This window comes from Rutidosis leptorrhynchoides, chromosome 3 (genome assembly GCF_046630445.1).
Source record: "Rutidosis leptorrhynchoides isolate AG116_Rl617_1_P2 chromosome 3, CSIRO_AGI_Rlap_v1, whole genome shotgun sequence".
Lineage (NCBI taxonomy): Eukaryota > Viridiplantae > Streptophyta > Magnoliopsida > Asterales > Asteraceae > Rutidosis > Rutidosis leptorrhynchoides.
This window is the reverse complement of record NC_092335.1, coordinates 106,761,480-106,783,027: the sequence shown is the minus strand read 5'-3', so window position 1 is coordinate 106,783,027 and position 21,548 is coordinate 106,761,480.

Genomic DNA, 21,548 nt, shown 5'->3' with positions numbered 1-21,548 from the left:
CCCAAGTCATGTTAAAATCTTGCGGAAAATTTTTCTTCATCAACCTCGAACTTGGAAATTCCAAAATATCATCATAAATATCTTCGATATTTCTGAGGATATTTTCATAAATATTCTCGTCCTAAATTATATACCTCTTCGTGTTTCCTGTGTTTCATTATATTGGAAACTTTTGTAAAATTTAAGTTTAATTTATGAATGAATTCTAAAGAAATGTAAAGAAATTGATGCATGAATTAGTATAATATAATGACACTTGATCAACGTGATTATATTACAGTAAGTCATACTGAGTTTCTAATGGAACGTGATGATTCACAGATCATAATGTCATCATGTGCCATGTTACACGACTCTTACATTCTACCTCATCTCCAAACATATCAAGAACGTATTTTCTTGATAGTCCTATCTTTCTCTTGAATTCTAGTAATTTGACAAGTCAGATTGTGCTATTACCATTTCTCTCTTAAAACATTAACTATGTTCATTCCGAAATTCATATCTACGAATTCTGGACCATTACTTGCTTTATTAAACGCCGGGAAGAGAAAACAAAAGCATGGAGCTACAAAATATAAGAAAAAAAATATAAAGCCCAATAACAACACGGAGGTTACAAACCGTGGATATTAATACGAATAGCAATATAAAGACACGGTAGAATTAAGAATAGTATCACCCCAAGGTAACAGTAGAAGTAAACAGATTTTTTCTGGTGGAAGATTGAAAAGAAGGATGACAAAAATGATAATTAGAAAAATATCAAGAATTAGAACGGTATTAAGCATTTTCACAATCTTTTGGATGTATGAAATAAGACAGAAAGTATAGGAATGGTGAGAATAACGAAACGGAAGAGCTTAATTTATAATGGAAACATCAGACTGAGTAATCGAGGCAGATCACCATATTTAATTATAGAGACCTTAATTTCCTTATTCGCTGAAGAATCAAATCTTTTAGATTTTGAGGATTTTCTTTAAATCTCTTGAATTCCGGAATTCAACTAAGACAACGTCAAAAATTAAGATGAAACTTTATTTATTCATTTCACTCTTTTGTGATAGCTTCATTCGTGCTCTTCGAATAATCAAATTGTTTTTATCCATATTACTCAATGATGGTAAAACTCTATTTATCAACTCATATTCATCATGAAAACATTTTTATTGTTAGCCATGACCACCTCACTCAAATTTCGGGACGAAATTTCTTTAACGGGTAGGTACTGTGACGACCTGGAAATTTTCGACCAAATTTAAACTTAAACTTTATATGATCTCGACACGATAAGAAAAGTCTGTTAGATTAAGTCTCAAAAATTTTTGAACTGTGTTCATATATTCAATTGACCTTCGACTGCTCTCGACGATTCAGAAACAACTATTTGTAAACAGATACATATGTATTTAAAAATATATAAATATGTATATTAATTCGAAATATAACTTGAAATATTATATTATTTAGTTATTAGAATTAACTTTGTAAAATAAAATAGTATAAGATATAATAAATTATCCAAAATAAATCTATATATAGATATAAAAGTTTATTGAATATAATTGTTAATTGATTGTAATATAGGAAATTTATAAATACTATAGAAATTTATAATGTATCACTCTATGTAAATAATTATGTGATAATATTAATTTGTTATATTATTATTAGTATTAATTTTATAATATTAATAGTATTATTATTGTTATATAGCATTAATTATTAATAGTAAATTAAAAATTAAATATAAATATAGATAAATACAGATCTGTTATATATCTCCATCATAAATATTTTTTTCTTATTCTTGTCTGCTCAAAGTTACCATAGATTTCCATCATCACTAAATAACAATCAATAACACTGCTTCACTTTTTCGATTACATTATTATAATCATACATATTACTATCCTATATCTATATTTAACCATATACATACATCACAGATGGATTCATCAACCCATCACCACACTTATCTTTTCTGTGTTTAATCATCACTGGAATCACCACCACTCTCATCTAACTCAACCATCATCATTGGAGACCACCTGCGGTTGTTGTTGTACAACCAAGATCACCACTTCAACCGAGAACAAACACCACTTTCATCTCTCCCTCTCCTCATCAAAAATAAATCATCACCAACATATATAGTTATTATCTTTTTTCTTCTTCTCTCATTCGGTATCATGCCCGACGAATAAACAACAACGATCACCCTCATAACCACCTGTGAGCTACTATACTTTTGCTTCCTTTCATTTTTATTAATCATCGTCTTTTATATTGTAACTCCAATATCATCAAACCACGATAAACTCACCACAATCATCAAATTATTAATCCTCATCATCACAAAATTTCCAATGCAAAGCATGCTGCATTTGTTTTCTTCCTGTCAGACCCAAAACGAAAACCAAACTCACTGTAACACTAACAACCTACTGCTAGTTCAATTCGATTGCTATTGAAACTTGAACCTTCTTTCTCATGATAATCATTGACCTTCATCAATACCACAAAGAATAACACTTTGCAATCTATCTTATTTTTTTTCTTCTTCTTTTCGTCGACCAATACTTCTGTTCCTTGTTTTCTTTCGTAAACCCATAAAAACTACTGCTGTAACGTGCCTGTTATGATACTACAAGCTGTGATTCTTTGTCCAGGAACAACCTAAAACACCACCACAACCACATTATAAAAATTGGTCACTGTTGCTGCATACTTCTGAGAACTAGTCGCCTATTATTGGATGTTGTTGTGTTCCTATTTCTACTATCATTGCAATATTGAATCATCAAGCAAACACCACCCAACCATCATCAAAAACTGCTGCTATAACTTCTATTTTTCTGATTCTAACTCAACATCACGACCACAACTGTAAACCACTACGAAAATCCAATAACCCACCACCTTTTATCGTCAAACTGTCACCAAATAAACCTTTGGTTCTTTTGATACTACCTTCATCATTTAAATACTCTTTTAATCATGAAAGGACATATATGAATCATGTGCTGTATTAAAAATTGGATTCAATCATTTCTTTGAACAAAAAGTGGCTGACATCTATTAAAATAATAATCTCATTATGCAACTTGAACTACATCTTGTAGTGTCGGTTTAAACGAGATTAAAAGACCAACAGTTATTTCTTCCTGTATATTGTAATTGAGCCTTAATGGATGTGGACTTCGGTTTATTTAATGGGATTACTATGATCTATTGGGCCCAACAAGCCCCATTCTGGAATTTGGAATGCTTTAGTACTTCGAAATTTATCATGTCCGATGGGTGTCCCGGAATGATGGGGATATTCTATATGCATCTTGTTAATGTCGATTATCAGGTGTTTAATCCATATGAATGATTTTTGTCTCTATGCATGGGACGTATATTTATGAGAAATGAAAATAAAAATCTTGTGGTCTATTAAAATGATGGAAATGAATGTTTATGATAAACTAATGAACTCACCAACCTTTTGGTTGACACTTGAAAGCATGTTTATTCTCAGGTACGAAAGAAATCTTCCGCAGTGCATTTGCTCATCTTAGATATATTATTTGGAGTCATTCATGACATATTTCAAAAGACGTTGCATTCGAGTCGTTGAGTTCATCAAGATTATTATTAAGTCAATTATAGTTGGATATATTATGAAATGGTATGCATGCCATCAACTTTCGATGAAATGAAAGGTTATCTTTTAAAAACGAATGAAATGTTTGTAAAATGTATCATATAGAGGTCAAGTACCTCGCGATGTAATCAACTATTGTGAATCATTTATAATGTATATGAACGGGTCCTTTCAGTTGGTACTCTTTGGTATCTATGGTGCGTATGATATTGATGTTGAGGCACAAATTGTGATGTTGAGGTGTGGGATGCGGATGTTGATGTTCTTGGTGGTGATGGTACTGTTGATGTTGCTGAAACTGGTAAGTTTTGCACCATATTTTCCAAATTGATTACTCGAGCGTGAAGCTCTTTGACTTCTTCCATTATTCCAGGATGATTGTCGGTTGGAACAAGCGAGTGAATAAGATTTTGAATTGTAGATATTATATAATCATGATGAGATATTTGGGAAATGGGGGTGAATATGGTGTTTCGGACAGGTTCGCCGGTAAGTACTTCAGGTTCTTTGCCAAGAGGGAAAGTCGGTGGATGAAAAGGATTGCTTTCTTCTTGTCTCCATTGGTTTAGTCGACTACGAACCCATCCCCAATTCATCCAGAATTGGTGATGACTGATTGGTTGATCCATTCCGGTTACACTGCTTTCGGAGCTCAAGTATGTATCCATATCGGAATAGCTGTCGGAATAACTATCGGAATAGCTTATCGGAATCCGAGGGACTCGAACTGGTTGAGAGATTCATCTTGTACGATCAGGGAATTGATTTTCGATATGAAATAGATTATAGGACTTAGATTGATATTCCAAAATCCCAAAAGTTACGGAGAATTCTTCAGAACTGTCAGGCAAAGTTTATAATAATATATACGCTATGATATGAATTTTTCTATACACTATCAATGCAGTAAGTGCAGTAAGATGTGTCTAGACTTTAAGGATGATAAGCAAATAATTTTTGACACGAAATTATAAGCAAAACTTTTTACATGCAGACACGGTCGAAGTCCAGACCCACTAATGCATCTAAACAACTATCAGTTAGACACACTAATGCAAGACCTGATTCGCTAAGACCACCGCTCTGATACCAACTGAAATGCCCCGTTCATATCGATTATAAACATTACATAATAATTGATTTCATTGTGAGGTATTTGACCTCTAAATGATACACTTTACAAACATTGCATTCGTTTTTAAAAGACAAACTTTCATCACATCGAAAGTTGACGGCATGCATACCCTTTCATAATATGTCCAGCCATAAATGACTTAATAATACTCTTTGATGAACTCAACGACTCGAATGCAACGTCTTTTGAAATATGCCATGAATGACTTCAAGTAATATCTCTAAAATGAGCAAATGCACAGCGGAAGATTTCTTTCATACCTAAGAATAAACATGCTTAAAATTGTCAACCAAAAGGTTGGTGAGTTCATTAGTTTATCATAATCAATCATTTCCATTATTTTAATAGACCACAAGATTTCATTTTTCATAAACATCATTCTCGTATCAGGTATTTCGCAAACTGCATAGAGATAAAAATCATTCATATGGTGAACACCTGGTAACCGACCATAACAAGATGCATATAGAATATCCCCATCATTCCGGGACACCCATCGGACATGATAATTTTGAAGTACTAAAGCATTCCAAATTCCAGAATGGGGCTTGTTGGGCCCGATAGATCTATCTTTAGGATTCGCGTCAATTAGGGATGCACTAATTCTCAAAATTAGTGATGTTCCCTAATTCTTAGGCTACCAAGCTAAAAAGGGGCATATTCGATTCGATAATCCAACCATAGAATGTAGGTTCGATAATCCAACATGTGTCTATTTCGTAAAGTATTTATAAAAGCATCGCATGTATTCTCAGTCCCAAAATATATATTGCAAAAACATTTAAAAAGGGAGCAAATGAAACTCACAATACGATATTTTACAGTAAAAATATTCATACGACGATACTGAACAATGCAAGGTTGGCCTCGGATTCACGAACCTATATCAAGTATGTATATTAACACATGTAATTTTACAAATTTACATATATTATTATTAGTGATAAAATTGTTATGTTAATTATGTGTTTCCTTAATAATCTAATTAATTACATTTATTAATATTTATAATAAAAGTATAGTTATGTTATATGTAGTAAATATAGTTTTATATAACTAATAGTTATTTGATAAAATAATATTGTTAAAAAATTGTTTTATTTTACAATAATAATAATAATAATAATTATTATTATTATGATAGTAATATTGATACTAGTATTAATAACAATAATAATAATAATAATAATAATAATAATAATAATAATAATAATAATAATAATAATAATAATAATAATAATAATAATAATAATAATAATAATAATAATAATAATATAAAAATAATAATATTAATGCCAAAATAATAATAATGATAATAATAATAATAATTTTCATAAAAATAATAATTTTTCTAATAATGATAATAATAATAATAATAAAAATGATACTTTCAATAACCATGATAGTTTTTAGTAAAGATGATACTAATAATAATATCAATAATAATGATAATGATAAGAAAACTACCTCGCAAGAAGTAGCCTTTAAAATAACAAGAATGCCCAAGTCCGGGTTTGAACCCGTGACATCCCGCTAACCAGCATATAACCTTAACCGTCCCTCTGCTTCTGCTTTTCTATTGTAATCTATCTGATAAATATATAACCCGTATTTGTTTTCTGTTTCCATCTTCCAAATATCATCTAGTCATCATGCATCATCATCGTATCATTATATCCTCTATTTTTCTTGCATCAATTAGCACTATCTTAAATCATCATCATCATTCCCATGTACTTCCCTCGTTATATATAAAAAAAATATGAAACATTCAAAGCTTACAAATCAGTAAATTTCTGATGGATTTGAAGTTGTTTTGGTGAAGGTGTATGGGTTCCGGTTGGGCTCACAATCGCAAACAGAAACTGGCCCAAGTCAGGCCCACTGACCTAAGATTGTTACTAGTCTGATTAGGGATTTATGGCCCAAAGTTGAAACAGATCCTCGGCCCAAACTTCAAATAAAATATGGCTCAAAATTTGTAACTAACACGTCTGATACTTGATTTAACCGCAAGTGGGACTTTAGGATCCTAAAAGTGAATATCTCTACCCAACTTTATCCTAATTATGATACCCATTCAAGATCAAAAACTTTCTATATCATCTAACGGCAAATAATATACATGCTCCGAATGCTTTGTAGAAAAAATAAAGTAATCTTCATAGCCTCGTCATTTTCCATAATCATAATCATAACAGGCAGGCCACCAGCGAAATGTATAAAAAAACGTCCAACTAAATGTCAGCCAACAAGCTCTTCCTAGTCCCACATGAATGCTTGTTGGAAAGGTTGATAAAGCATTAAAGTACCACCATCATTAACAAGTTTATTTAATCGCTATTCTCCTCACTTATATCCCTCGTGGCAGTAGCAAAACAAATAATATTATGGTTTAAATCAAGGTGGACACTAGATGTTTGTAGTGGTGGGGTTATTTGACTTTAAATATGTTGGCCACTCAACGAAAATTGCTCCATATTTCACCAAGGGTCTCGATCAAAACAAGAGAGAAAAGGAAAAAAATGTGTTGTCCAAATACACAATCATTTCGGTTCCTATTTCCTTCACACAAAAAAATGGGGTCTTGTTATTTAAAGGTTGTCGAACAAGAGAGTTTTTAGAATCACGTAACTTTTATATGTATGTGATTTATTCAAAAATGAATATCTTTATATACATGCATACCATGTTCTCAATTATCATACCAAGTGGGGGTTTCTATAATGAGCTGTATTGATTGTTCTCCATCTGCGATTAGCAAAATATCATAAATATATGGCGAGGTTGGTTGTAATAGATAGCAGCCGCAAAAGTTTAGGTTGTAGTATGTGGATGATCGTGACGTTTTCACTAAGAAGATCAAGAAAGAAAGAAAGAGGTGATGTGACAATCGCTCCAAATCCATATGGACGAACACGTCATTCATTGATTTCATTGCGAGGTATTTGACCTCTATATGATACATTTTGTAAACATTGCATTCTTTTGAAAAGGCACACCATAAATGAATATTTAAATCAAAGGTTTTCGACATCTGATGATTTCTACATATAGATAATCACCATAAATAATAGTTTACAACATTATTTCCGTTGACAATGCAGTCAAAATAAGATACATGGTGATGATTTGGTGAATGCAACATCTCCTTGAAAATATGTCATGTAAGACTCCATGCACATAGCTTGTTTAACATCTAAGCAAACAGCGGAAGACTTCTAGGAAACCTGAGAATAAACATGCTAACAAGTGTCAACACAAAGGTTGGTGAGTTCATAGTTTTAATGTTGCGCATAATCTGTATATAAAGGTGGATCACAAGATTTCAGTTGTTCAATCCAGAAACGTTTATCAAAATATTCTACAAGATTGAGCACCCTGGTAACTAAGCTTTAACGTTATAATATAATTTGTACCCTTTGTATAATCATCTTAATAATACACGCAAACCAACGTGTATGTTTCTCAAATAGCATACGTCCGTTAAAAGGCTAGCGCTCTAGCTCGGACGGGGATGTCAAGCCCTATGGATCCATATACTACTACTCGCGCCCACCAGTTCTTATAACTGGCAGTTACTAGTTACCAAAGCTAAGGGATTTTCGGTTCAAACTCAGTGTAGAATTTAGTATGTACTTGTATCCATTGTGTTTAAAATAAATTGCATGTATTCTCAGCCCAAAAATATATATTGCAAAAGCAATTAAAAAGGGATCAATGAAACTCACGCATATAAATATTGTATATCGGTTAATAAAGCATTTGCATGTATTCTCAACCCAAAAATGTAGAGAGTAAAAGGGATCTTATGAAACTCACCTTAGCAGCATATAAAGTCGTTCACCAAAATGTGATCGAAACACGGATTACCAAATAACCGTAGATCTCAACATATCAATATTGAGATTCAATATTGTAGAAAAGTACGTAGACGTAACGGAGATGATAACACTAGGTTTGACTTGCAAATAATACCCATGAATATTACCCATAACCTCCTTGGCAATAACCCATAATTTCCTTAGCTCTATCCCGCTTGAAAACCATTTTGAAAGTGACACGCTCATGACCTCGTCGTAGTATTTTAGGTATAATACTAATTAATAATAATACTACTAATAATAATAAGATTAATAATAATAATAATAATAATAATAATAATAATAATAATAATAATATAATTAATAAATATGTATACGAGTGTAATATATATGGGTGTAAATAAAATGAACTGACTTCGGCTGAATTTATAGATCCTGACTTGTCCCAGCCCTCCATGCGATCGCATGGGTCTGAGGCACAATGGCCATGCGATCGCATGGCCTCTTTTTCCAGCTCAGGTTTGTTTAACTTCTTCCTCGTCGACATATTTTTATATTATATATATATATATATATAATATATTTAATTTATATAATTAATTATATATTATATTTAATTCACATGCATAGTTGACTTGAACTTTTTGTTCCGATGACTCGTACGTTTACGCTCGACTTATGTCCCGCTTCCGGTTTCTCGAACGCATTTTCGTACGCTTAGAAAACTCGTATTTTATGTTTCGTGACACGTACCTTTGTCTAAATATAACCTTAAATTATCTATAAACTATATCACTAGAATTATAACTTATACACTTGAGTGTTTTGGTCATTTACTTCTATAAATCATCGTCTCGCTATTTGTTAATATATATATATATATATATATATATATATATATATAATACATTCTCATTTTGAAATAGTGTTTTACTGTAGCAAAGTCAATTTCACTGTAGCAAAGTCAATTTCACTGTAGCAAATAGTGATTTTTGAAAACACTATAGCATTTTGGGTACTGTAGCAATTTGAAAATACTGTAGCAAATTAGTGTTTTACTGGTTCATTTTAAACATTTTAGTTCACTTATCTAAATATCAATCGAATTAACAAACGAATGTTACTATCGTTTACTAAATAACTTGAAATTATATATATGTATATATCTTTCTTTGATATACATAGATCAGTTTTTAAATACACATTGGAAGTTATTTATAATTAATTTTAATAATAAATATTTCAACCTATCATATATATTCAATTAGATATTTAAACCAATAAGTTTAATGTACGGTATCAAACAATTAAAACATTATTATTATTTTTTTTCAAGTTATAGTATATATGTATCTATTTACATATAATTGTTCGCGAATCGTCGAAAACAACCGAAGGGTATTTAAATATATAAAAGTAGTTCAAAAATTTTGAGATTCAGTTTTACAGAATTTGCTTATCGTGTCGGAAATGTTAATCATACAAAGATTGAGTTTAAATTTGGTAAGAAATTTCCGGGTCATCACAGGTGATGGTGGGTTGGTTTGTTCAAGTAATTCTCGAAGTGGTGTTTGGTTCTATGATGGGTTGTGTATGATCATATGCACATGTATATATAAATATAACAAAATAGGTGGTGGTTTGATAATGGGTTTGATGGAAGATTAGGGTGGTGATGTTTGGGTTGAAGTGAGTGGTCGAATGGGGGAAGAAGAGTGATAGTAATTGTAAATGATAATAGTAATAATGTATCTTAATATTTGTGTTTGATTTTTCTAATTTCAGTGAGGATTGGGTTTTTCTGAGTTAATGAATGAACGTTAATACTTATAATCGATCAAGTTTATTGTGTGGTGCTTATTGAGGTCGGCTGGTACAAGATCCGATAATAAGTACATGAATTTTCAATCAGTAAAATGAAAAGATAAATTATATAGAGATGGCTAACAGAATTTGATTGAAATTGTTTTGTAGTGTTTAATTGGAGTCGTCCAAGAATCTTGAACAGGGGAAGGAAGGACAGTCGACAGAGGGAATCGATCCAGGAAGAAGAAAACGAGGAAAATAAAAGTAGATTTTGACCTGTAACAAATTCGTACATTTTTCTGTTACTGATTACTATCCAAATTTGTTTTATAATGAAATTGAAGTTGTCATTCTCTATCATTCTATGCATATGTATTACATATAATATTTACAGAGAGAGGTAGAGCAATTTACTATACTCTTTTTACAGTACACCTAATATGATCGTCGACATGATATTTTAGCAGAAGAAGTCAGGAAGGAAGAACAAATCAGATAGTGACTTCAAACAAAATTTTGCTACTATTCTGTGGTTAAATTCGTTTGGTAACCAGATTAAAGCCAGGAAAGTAAATTGGAGAAGAAAAGAAAATATAATTTGATTATGATAGTTATCAGATGTTGTCCTTAGTGGAAATGATTGTACTGGTAACAAATTAAAAAACATGAAATGAATTATATACAGTTTTATTGATACAAGAAACGGAATCTCAATTATTTTGTGATTTTATAAAATTTATATTAATAATTCACATATATAATTATATTAATAATATTAATTCTATTAATATTAGTAATCATAAATGATAATAATATTTGTTAATAATAATATTAATAATGATATAAATAAAATGATAATATGATAATAACCATAAAGACAATAATGATGATAAATAAAATGATAATAATAATTTTACTTATAATAATACTAATTATAATATTAACATCATTATTAATAATAATAATATTAGTAATAATAATATGACAATTTATATTACATATTTATTTAAATATAATTGTTTGTGAATCGTCAGGAATAATCAAAGGTTAACTGATTTCATATAAACAGTTCAAAAATTTTGAGACTCAACCTATCAGACTTTGCTTATCATGTCAAAATTATATAAAGATCAAGTTTAAATTTGGTCGAAAATTTTCGGGTCGTCACAGTACCTACCCGTTAAAGAAATTTCGTCCCGAAATTTGAGTGTGGTCGTCATGGCTAACAATAAGAATGTTTTCCTGAAGAATATGAGTTGATAAATAGAGTGTTGTCATTATTGATTAATATAGATAAAACGATTTGATTATGTGAAGCGTACTAGTGAAGCTGTCACAAAAGGACGAGATAGAGATTTAACTTTTAATGTATTCACGGTGGACTTCTGGAATTCAAGGAATGAAAAAATCTTCGAAATCTATATAAGATTTGATTCTTCGGTAATTGAGGAAATTTAGGATCCTCTTTAATTAAATGCGGTAATCTGCCTAGATTGCTATGTCTAATATTTCACTATAAATTCACTTTTTTTGTTTCCTTATTATTACCATTCTCATCCTACTTCAAGTCAAACGAATAATGGTCCAGAATTCATAGGTATAGAGTTTTGAATGACTATAATATTCTAAGCAAAAAGGAATGTAGTAGCACGATTTGATTGTTCAAATTACTAGAATATCCGAAAAAGATAGAACTATCAAGTAATTATGTTCTTGATATGTTTAGAGGTTAAATAGAATGAAAGAGTTATGTAACATGGCACATGATGAGAGTATGGTCTACTGTGAACCATCATCACATTCCATTAGAAATTCAGCATGACTTACTGTAATATAATCACGTTGGCCAAGCGCCATTATATTATACTAACTCATGCTTCAATTCCTTACACTTCTCCAGAAACCATTCATAATTCAAACTCGAATTTTACAGAAGGATAGAAACTAAAACAGTTTCTTTTATGATGTAACATAGATAGCACGAAGAGATAATTAATTTCAGACAAGAAGAGTTATGAAAATATCCTCAGAAGTATCGAAGATATTTATGATGATATTTTCAGAATTTCTAGAATCGAAGGTTGATAAAGAAAGATTTTTCACAAGATTTAACATGAGTACAAAGCAAGATATTCTCTAAAGATTTCATCGGATACAGAATTATCTGATTTCTTTGATTATAGGGTATGATCCTTGTATTTGTCCTTGGTCTCCTTCATGTTTTGCTCAATCCGTTTTTCAGTACCAAATTTTCTATCGAGTGTTCCCAACACTCCCTTCTTTTATCATCACTTTTGGCCATTAAGACCATTTACTACATGCTGCTTCTTCAACATTTTCAATTTTAACGAATCTGGATAATTGGTTATCAAACCAAGGGGTTTTAAGAGAATTGTGTTTTTAGATGATTACACGCTGATGGTAATCGTCAAGATACGAATGATTGTTTAGGACGAAATCAAGTGGCAAACTTATATATCAAAGTTATAATAAGGCTAATCCGAATGAAAGTCGAAGTTGATTTGCTGGAGCTGTGACAAAATTGGCTAATTTTGGAAAGGTATTGTAAAGTTTATTTCGGTAATAACACGCCAATGGATCTGGCACAGTTTTGAATTCAAAGTATGGCTTTGAAAGATGTAGGAATCTAAAAGTGATGTCTTTTGTTAAATCTTGACTTGGATTTTGATTGGTCAAAATCCGAATACGAAAATTAAATTTGAATGAAAATGGTTATTCTTTGGTGAACGGATACGTATATCTGTGGTTGTAAGTAGGATAGTAATTGATTGTTGAATCGAATTTGAAGAATATACAGTATAACTTATTAATTTGAAATCTGAATATTCCTCGGGTATTACCTACCCGTTAAAATATTTTCACCATTAACAGTTTGTACAAAAGAATTTTTAATTACAATTTTTATGAAAATATACATACATATATATTTTCTTTAGATTTAATCATGGATTTAATGAGTTAATATGATATTAAACTCATATGATTTTCGGTTTGAGCTAGAATAAATAATCTCTAAGACTTTTAGAAACCACATATTCTTCGCAGAATATTTCTTCAATGAAGTTATGGATCAATACTTCATCGTTCATTGTTGTTGGTACTCTTTGGTATCTATGGTGCATATGATATTGATGTTCGAGGCACAAATTGTGATGTTGAGGTGTGGGATGCGGATGTTGCTGTTGTTGGTGGTGATGGTACTGTTGATGTTGCTGAAGCTGGTAAGTTTTGCACCATATTTTCCAAATTGATTACTCGAGCGCGAAGCTCTTTGACTTCTTCCATTATTCCGGGATGATTGTCGGTTAGAACAAGCGAGTGAATAAGATTTTGAATTGTAGATATTATATAATCATGACAAGATATTCGGGAAATGAGGGTGAATATGGTGTTTCGGACAGGTTCGCCGGTAAGTGCTTCAGGTTCTTTGCCAAGAGGGAAAGTCGGTGGATGAAAAGGATTGCTTTCTTCTTGTCTCCATTGGTTTAATCGACTACGAACCCATCCACAATTCATCCAAATTTGGTGATGACTGATTGGTTGATCCATTCCGGTTACACTGCTTTCGGAGCTCAAGTGTGTATCCATTTCGGAATAGCTGTCGGAATAACTATCGGAATAGCTTATCGGAATCCGAGGGACTCGAACTGGTTGAGGGACTCATCTTGTACGATCAGGGAATTGATTTTCGATATGAAATAGATTATAGGACTTAGATTGATATTCCAAAATCTCATAAGTTACGGAGGATTCTTCGGAAAGTGTACAATAATAGATACGCTATGATATGAATTTGTCTATACACTATCAATGCAGTAAGTGAAATAAGACGTGTCTAGACTTTAAGGATGATAAGCAAATAATTTTTTACACGAAATGATAAGCAAAACTTTTGACATGCAGACATGGTCGAAGTCCAGACCCACTAATGCATCTAAACAACTATCAGTTAGACACACTAATGTAAGACCTGGTTCGCTAAGACCACCGCTGTGATACCAACTGAAATGCCCCATTCATATCGATTATAAACATTACATAATAATTGATTTCATTGCGAGGTATTTGACCTCTAAATGATACACTTTACAAACATTGCATTCGTTTTTAAAAGACAAACTTTCATCACATCGAAAGTTGACGGCATGCATACCCTTTCATAATATGTCCGACCATAAATGACTTAATAATACTCTTTGATGAACTCAACGACTCGAATGCAACGTCTTTTGAAATATGCCATGAATGACTCCAAGTAATATCTCTAAAATGAGCAAATGCACAGCGAAAGATTTCTTTCAAACATGAGAATAAACATGCTTAAAAGTGTCAACCAAAAGGTTGGTGAGTTCATTAGTTTATCATAATCAATCATTTTCATTATTTTAATAGACCACAAGATTTTATTTTTCATAAACATCATTCTCGTATCAGGCATTTCGCAAACTGCATAGAGATAAAAATCATTCATATGGTGAACACCTGGTAACCAACCTTAACAAGATGGATATAGAATTTCCCCATCATTCTAGGACACCCATCGGACATGATAATTTCGAAGTACTAAAGCATTTCAAATTCTAGAATGGGGCTTGTTGGGCCCGATAGATCTATCTTTAGGATTCGCGTCAATTAGGGGTGCACTAATTCTCAAAATTAGTGATGTTCCCTAATTCTTAGGCTACCAAGCTAAAAATGGGCATATTCGATTCGATAATCCAACCATAGAATGTAGTTTCGATTACTTGTGTCTATTTCATAAAGCATTTATAAAAGCAGCGCATGTATTCTCAGTCCCAAAATATATATTGCAAAAGCATTTAAAAAGGGAGTAAATGAAACTCACAATACGATATTTTGTAGTAAAAATATTCATACGACGATACTGAACAATGCAAGGTTGGCCTCGGATTCACGAACCTATATCAAGTATGTATATTAACACATGTAATTTTACAAATTTACATATATTATTATTAGTGATAAAATTGTTATGTTAATTATGTGTTTCCTTAATAATCTAATTAATTACATTTATTAATATTTATGATAAAAGAATAGTTATGTTATATGTAGTAAATATAGTTTTATATAACTAATAGTTATTTGATAAAATAATATTGTTAAAAAATTATTTTATTTTACAATAATAATAATAATAATAATAATAATAATAATAATAATAATAATAATAATAATAATAATAATAATAATTATGATAGTAATATTGATACTAGCATTAATAATAATAATATTAATAATATTAATGCCAAAATAATAATAATAATGATAATAATAATAATAATTTTAATAAAAAATAATAATTTTTCTAATAATGATAATAATAATAGAAATGATACTTTCAATAACCATGTTAGTTTTTAGTAAAGATGATACTAATAATAATATCAATAATAATGATAATGATAAGAAAACTACCTCGCAAGAAGCAGCCTTTAAAATAACAAGAATGCCCAAGTCCGGGTTTGAACCCGTGACATCCCGCTAACCCGCATATAACCTTAACCGTCCCTCTGCTTCTGCTTTTCTATTGTAATCTGTCTGATAAATATATAACCCGTATTTGTTTTATGTTTCCATCTTCCTAATATCATCTAGTCATCATGCATCATCATCGTATCATTATATCCCCCATTTTTCTTGCATCAATTAGCACTATCTTAAATCATCATCATCATTCCCATGTACTTCCCTAGTTATATATAAAAAAATATGAAACATTCGAAGCTTACAAATCAGTAAATTTCATTTGAAGGTTTTTTGGTGAAGGTGTATGGGTTCCGGTTGGGCTCACAGCCGCAAACAGAAACTGGCCCAAGTCATTTCCACTGACCTAAGATTGTTACTAGTCTAATTAGGGATTTATGGCCCAAAGTTGAAATAGATCCTCGGCCCAAACTTCAAATAAAATACGGCTCAAAATTTGTAACTAACACGTATGATACTTGATTTAACCGCAAGTGGGACTTTAGGATCCTAAAAGTGAATATCTCTACCCAACTTTATCCTAATTATGATACCCATTCAAGATCAACAACTTTTTGTATCATCTAACGGCAAATAATATACATGCTCCGAATGCTTTGTAGAAAAAATAAAGTAATCTTCATAGCCTCGTCATTTTCTATAATCATAATCATAACAGGCAGGCCACCAGCGAAATGTATAAAAAAAGTCCAACTAAATGTCGGCCAACAAGCTCTTCCTAGTCCCACATGAATGCTTGTTGGAAAGGTTGATAAAGCATTAAAGTACCACCATCATTAACAAGTTTATTTAATCGCTATTCTCCTCACTTATATCCCTCGTGGCAGTAGCAAAAAAAATAATATTATGGTTTAAATCAAGGTGCACGCTAGATGTTTGTAGTGGTAGGGTTATTTGACTTTAAATATGTTGGCCACTCAACAAAAATTGCTCCATAATTCACCAAGGGTCTCGATCAAAACAAGAGAGAAAAGGAAAAAAAAAATGTGTTGTCCAAATACATAATCATTTCGGTTCCTATTTCCTTAAAAAAATGGGGTCTTGTTATTTAAAGGTTGTCGAGCAAGAGAGTTTTTAGAATCACGTAAATTTTGTGTGTATGTGATTTATTCAAAAATGAATATCTTTATATACATGCATACCATGTTCTCAATTATCATACCAAGTGGGGGTTTCGATAATGAGCTGTATTAATTGTTCTCCGTCTGCGATTAGCAACATATCATAAATATATGGCGAGGTTGGTTGTAATAGATAGTAGCCGCAAAAGTTTAGGTTGTAGTATGTGGATGATCGTGCTAAGAAGATCAAGAAAGAAAGAAAGAAAGAAAGAAAGAGGTGATGGTGGGTTGGGTTTGTTCAAGTAATTCCCGAAGTGGTGTTTGGTTCTATGATGGGTTGTGTATGATCATATGTACATGTATATATAAATATAACAAAATAGGTGGTGGTTTGATAATGGGTTTGATGGAAGATTAGGGTGGTGACGTTTGGGTTGAAGTGAATGGTCGAATGGCGAAGAAGAGTGACAGTAATTGTAAGTGATAATAGTAATAATGTATCTTAATATTTGTGTTTGATTTTTCTAATTTCAGTGAGGATTGGGTTTTTCTGAGTTAATGAATGAACGTTAATACTTATAATCGATCAAGTTTATTGTGTGGTGCTTATTGAGGTCAGCTGGTAACAAGATCCGACAATAAGTACATGAATTTTCAATCCGTAAAATGAAAAGATAAATTAGATAGAGATGGCTAACAGAATTTGATTGAAATTGTTTTGTAGTGTTTAATTGGAGTCGTTCAAGAATCTTGAACAGGGGAAGGAAGGACAGTTGACAGAGGGAATCGATCCAGGAAGAAGAAAACGAGGAAAATAAAAGTAGATTTTGACCTGTAACAAATTCATACATTTTTCTGTTACTGATTACTATCCAAATTTGTTTTATAATGAAATTGAAGTTGTCATTCTCTATCATTGTATGCATATGTATTACATATAATATTTACAGAGAGGTAGAGCAATTTACTATACTCTTTTTACAGTACACCTAATATGATCGTCGACATGATATTTTAGCAGAAGTCAGGAAGGAAGAACAAATCAGATAGTGACTTCAAACAAAATTTTGCTACTATTCTGTGGTTAAATTCGTTTGGTAACCAGATTAAAGCCAGGAAAGTAAATTGGAGAAGAAAAGAAAATATAATTTGATTATGATAGTTATCAGATTTTGTCCTTAGTGGAAATGATTGTACTGGTAACAAATTTAAAAACAGGAAATGAATTATATACAGTTTTATTGATACAAGAAACTGAATCTCAATTATTTTGTGATTTTATAAAATTTATATTAATAATTCACATATATAATTATATTAATAATATTAATTCTATTAATATTAGTAATCATAAATGATAATAATATTTGTTAATAATAATATTAATAATGATATAAATAAAATGATAATATGATAATAACCATAAAGACAATAATGATGATAAATAAAATGATAATAATAATTTTACTTATAATAATACTAATTATAATATTAACATTATTAATAATAATAATAATAATAATAATAATATTAGTAATAATAATATAACAATTTATATTACATATTTATTTACACACAATTGTTCGTGAATCGTCGGGAATTATCAAAGGTTAACTGATTTCATATAAACAGTTCAAAAATTTTGAGACTCAACCTATCAGACTTTGCTTATCGTGTCAAAATTATATAAAGATCAAGTTTAAATTTGGTCAGAAATTTTCGGGTCGTCACACGGGTCGGGTCTCGAAAAATTGTTCTGAGTTTTATAATCATATATGAGCATGTTAAAACAAGTTACATGTTAATCGGAGGTGCGTAGCATAGTTGGAATTAAACGGTAAACGACCAAGTTGAGCAGAAATCTGTAGTTCATTTGGACGGCGTCCAGCAGTGAAGGGCTGGACGGCGTCCAAGGACTGGGACGGCATCCAAAAATGTACAGATTTCTGTTTTGCTGAAATTTCACAAGTGCACGAACCAAACTTCAAACAAACACAATTTATTATCTGGAAACAATCAAAACATGTATCTTATATCGTCGGGAAGGTATTTTGACGAGGAACGCAACTAAGCACATTTCATCAATTAATCCATCATTTACAATTATCAATTCCAAGTTGGATGTTCATTTAATGTTCAACATAAATGCTTCAAGTTCATAAATGCGTATTGATGATTCGAGAAATAAATGCACATATATAATACGCCGTTTCGTAGGTAATTACGCATTAAATACAACTAAACACTTATCAACAACCTTCCATAGCATTCAATGCAACAAATGTTCATATTTAAGTCTATCAAACCCTAACCAAAATCACAAAAATCAATAATCTTATTAGTGAAGTTTTCTTAGTCAACCTACACATCAAAATGAAACTAGTGATGCTAGTAACACATTTAATACACGAACTTTCAACATCTAACAACATTTAAACACCCAAATCTCAAGATCAAACAAGTCACTTTTTAAGTTCAAGCTAGTTACACCAAAACAACAAGATCGAGGATACAAATCATATATTCATGTTAGACTCGAGCCATAGACACTAAATAACACTTTTATAAGTCAAAAACATCAAGAACAAGGAATCTAGAGTTTTTAGAAAGTTACCCAAAAGAGATGAAGCTGGTATGGAATCGAAGAGGAAGTTGCAAGGATTCCAAATATGTAATTTGTTTTGAAGAACGCTTGCTAGATTGGAAATGGATGATGATTCTTTGATTTAGGAGTTGAGAGCAAAAAGATGGAAGTATTAAAGTGGAGGTGAATGAATGAGTGGAGGAGGAGGTGGTTTGACCATTTGACCTAGTCAAATCTTTGATCTCTTGGCAATTTTAGTCCCTCGAGTTTAGAAGAGGGTGCTGAATTACCTAAACAAAATATTTTAAAACGCATTTCAACAAGTGATGTTATAATTTAATAACGGACTTTAAAATAGTTAAACGGAAAGTAAACAGAAAAAGATGGGTTGTTACATTACCTACTCCTTAAAAGAAATTTTGTCCCGAAATTTAAGTAGATGTAGTGGTTGTTGTTTCTTCCTCGGGATCTTGCGTTGCAACTTCTACGAATAAGTGAGGATACTTTCTTTGCATTTGATCTTGTCTTTCCCAAGTAAAATCGGGTCCTCTTTTGGCGTTCCAATGGACTTTGACAATTGGGATTTTGCTTTGTTTTAGCATTTTGATGGAGTGGTCCACAATTTCAACCGGTTCTTCCACGAAATGAAGTTTGTCATCGATAGTAAGCTCCTCGAGAGGGATGACGAGTTCGGGTTCGGCAAGGCACTTCTTCAAATTTGATACATGGAAAGTAGGATGAACGGAGCTCAATTGAGTCGGAAGATCTAAACGGTAAGCAACGGGTCCAATACGCTCCAAGATTTCAAAATGACCAATGTACCTCGGATTTAGTTTCCCACGTTTTTCGAAACGGATTACACATTTCCAAGGTACGACTTTCAACATTACACGATCACCCACTTGGAACTCGAAATCCTTACGTCTAATGTCGGTATAGCTCTTTTGACGACTACGGGCCGTCCTGAGCCTATCTCGGATTTGAACGATCTTCTCGGTTGTTTCATGAATGAGTTCGGGTCCGGTGATTTGATTGTCACCTACCTTGGCCCAACAAATAGGATAACGACACTTGCGGCCATATAAAGCTTCGAAAGGTGCGGCGTTAATACTCGCGTGATAACTATTGTTGTAAGAGAATTCAACGAGAGGCAAATGCTTTTCCCAAGCTTTTCCGAAATCGATAACGCAAGCTCATAACATATATTCCAAAGTTTGAATCATGCACTCACTTTGCCCATCGGTTTACGGATGGTATGCGGTGCTCATGTCCAAATGTGTCCCCAAAGCTTCTTGTAAAGCACCCCAAAATCTAAAAGCAAAACGGGCATCTCGATCGGAAATAATCGATAGTGGTACACCGTGACGGGATATAATCTCTTTAATGTAAAGTTGTGCAAGTTTATCCATTTTGTCGATTTCCTTCATGGCGAGGAAGTGGGCGGATTTGGTGAGTCGGTCAACAATAACCCAAATGGTATCATAACCGTCTATTGTCTTTGGTAGTTTCGTGATGAAATCCATCGTTATTCTTTCCCACTTCCATTGCGGGATTTCGGGTCGTTGGAGTAACCTGGATGGTCTTTGGTGTTCGGCTTTGACTTTGGAGCAAGTTAGACACTTTCCAACAATTAGCAACATCCCTTTTAATGTTCGGCCACCAATATTGTTCTTTGAGATCGTGGTACATCTTACCGGCACCGGGATGAATCGAGTACCTTGACTTATGAGCTTCGTCTAGAATAAGGCTTCGTAAGTCCCCATAACTAGGCATCCAAATTCTTCCGGCGAAATATCGGAGTTCGGTCTCCTTAACTTCGAATCGAGAGGCGAGGATGTTCAAGCGTTCGAGAGAAATGTTTTCATCTTTGAGAGCTTCATCTTGCGCTACACGAATTTGATTGTTGAGACTGGGGTGGATGGTGATGTTTAAAGCTCGGACACGAAGAGGAACC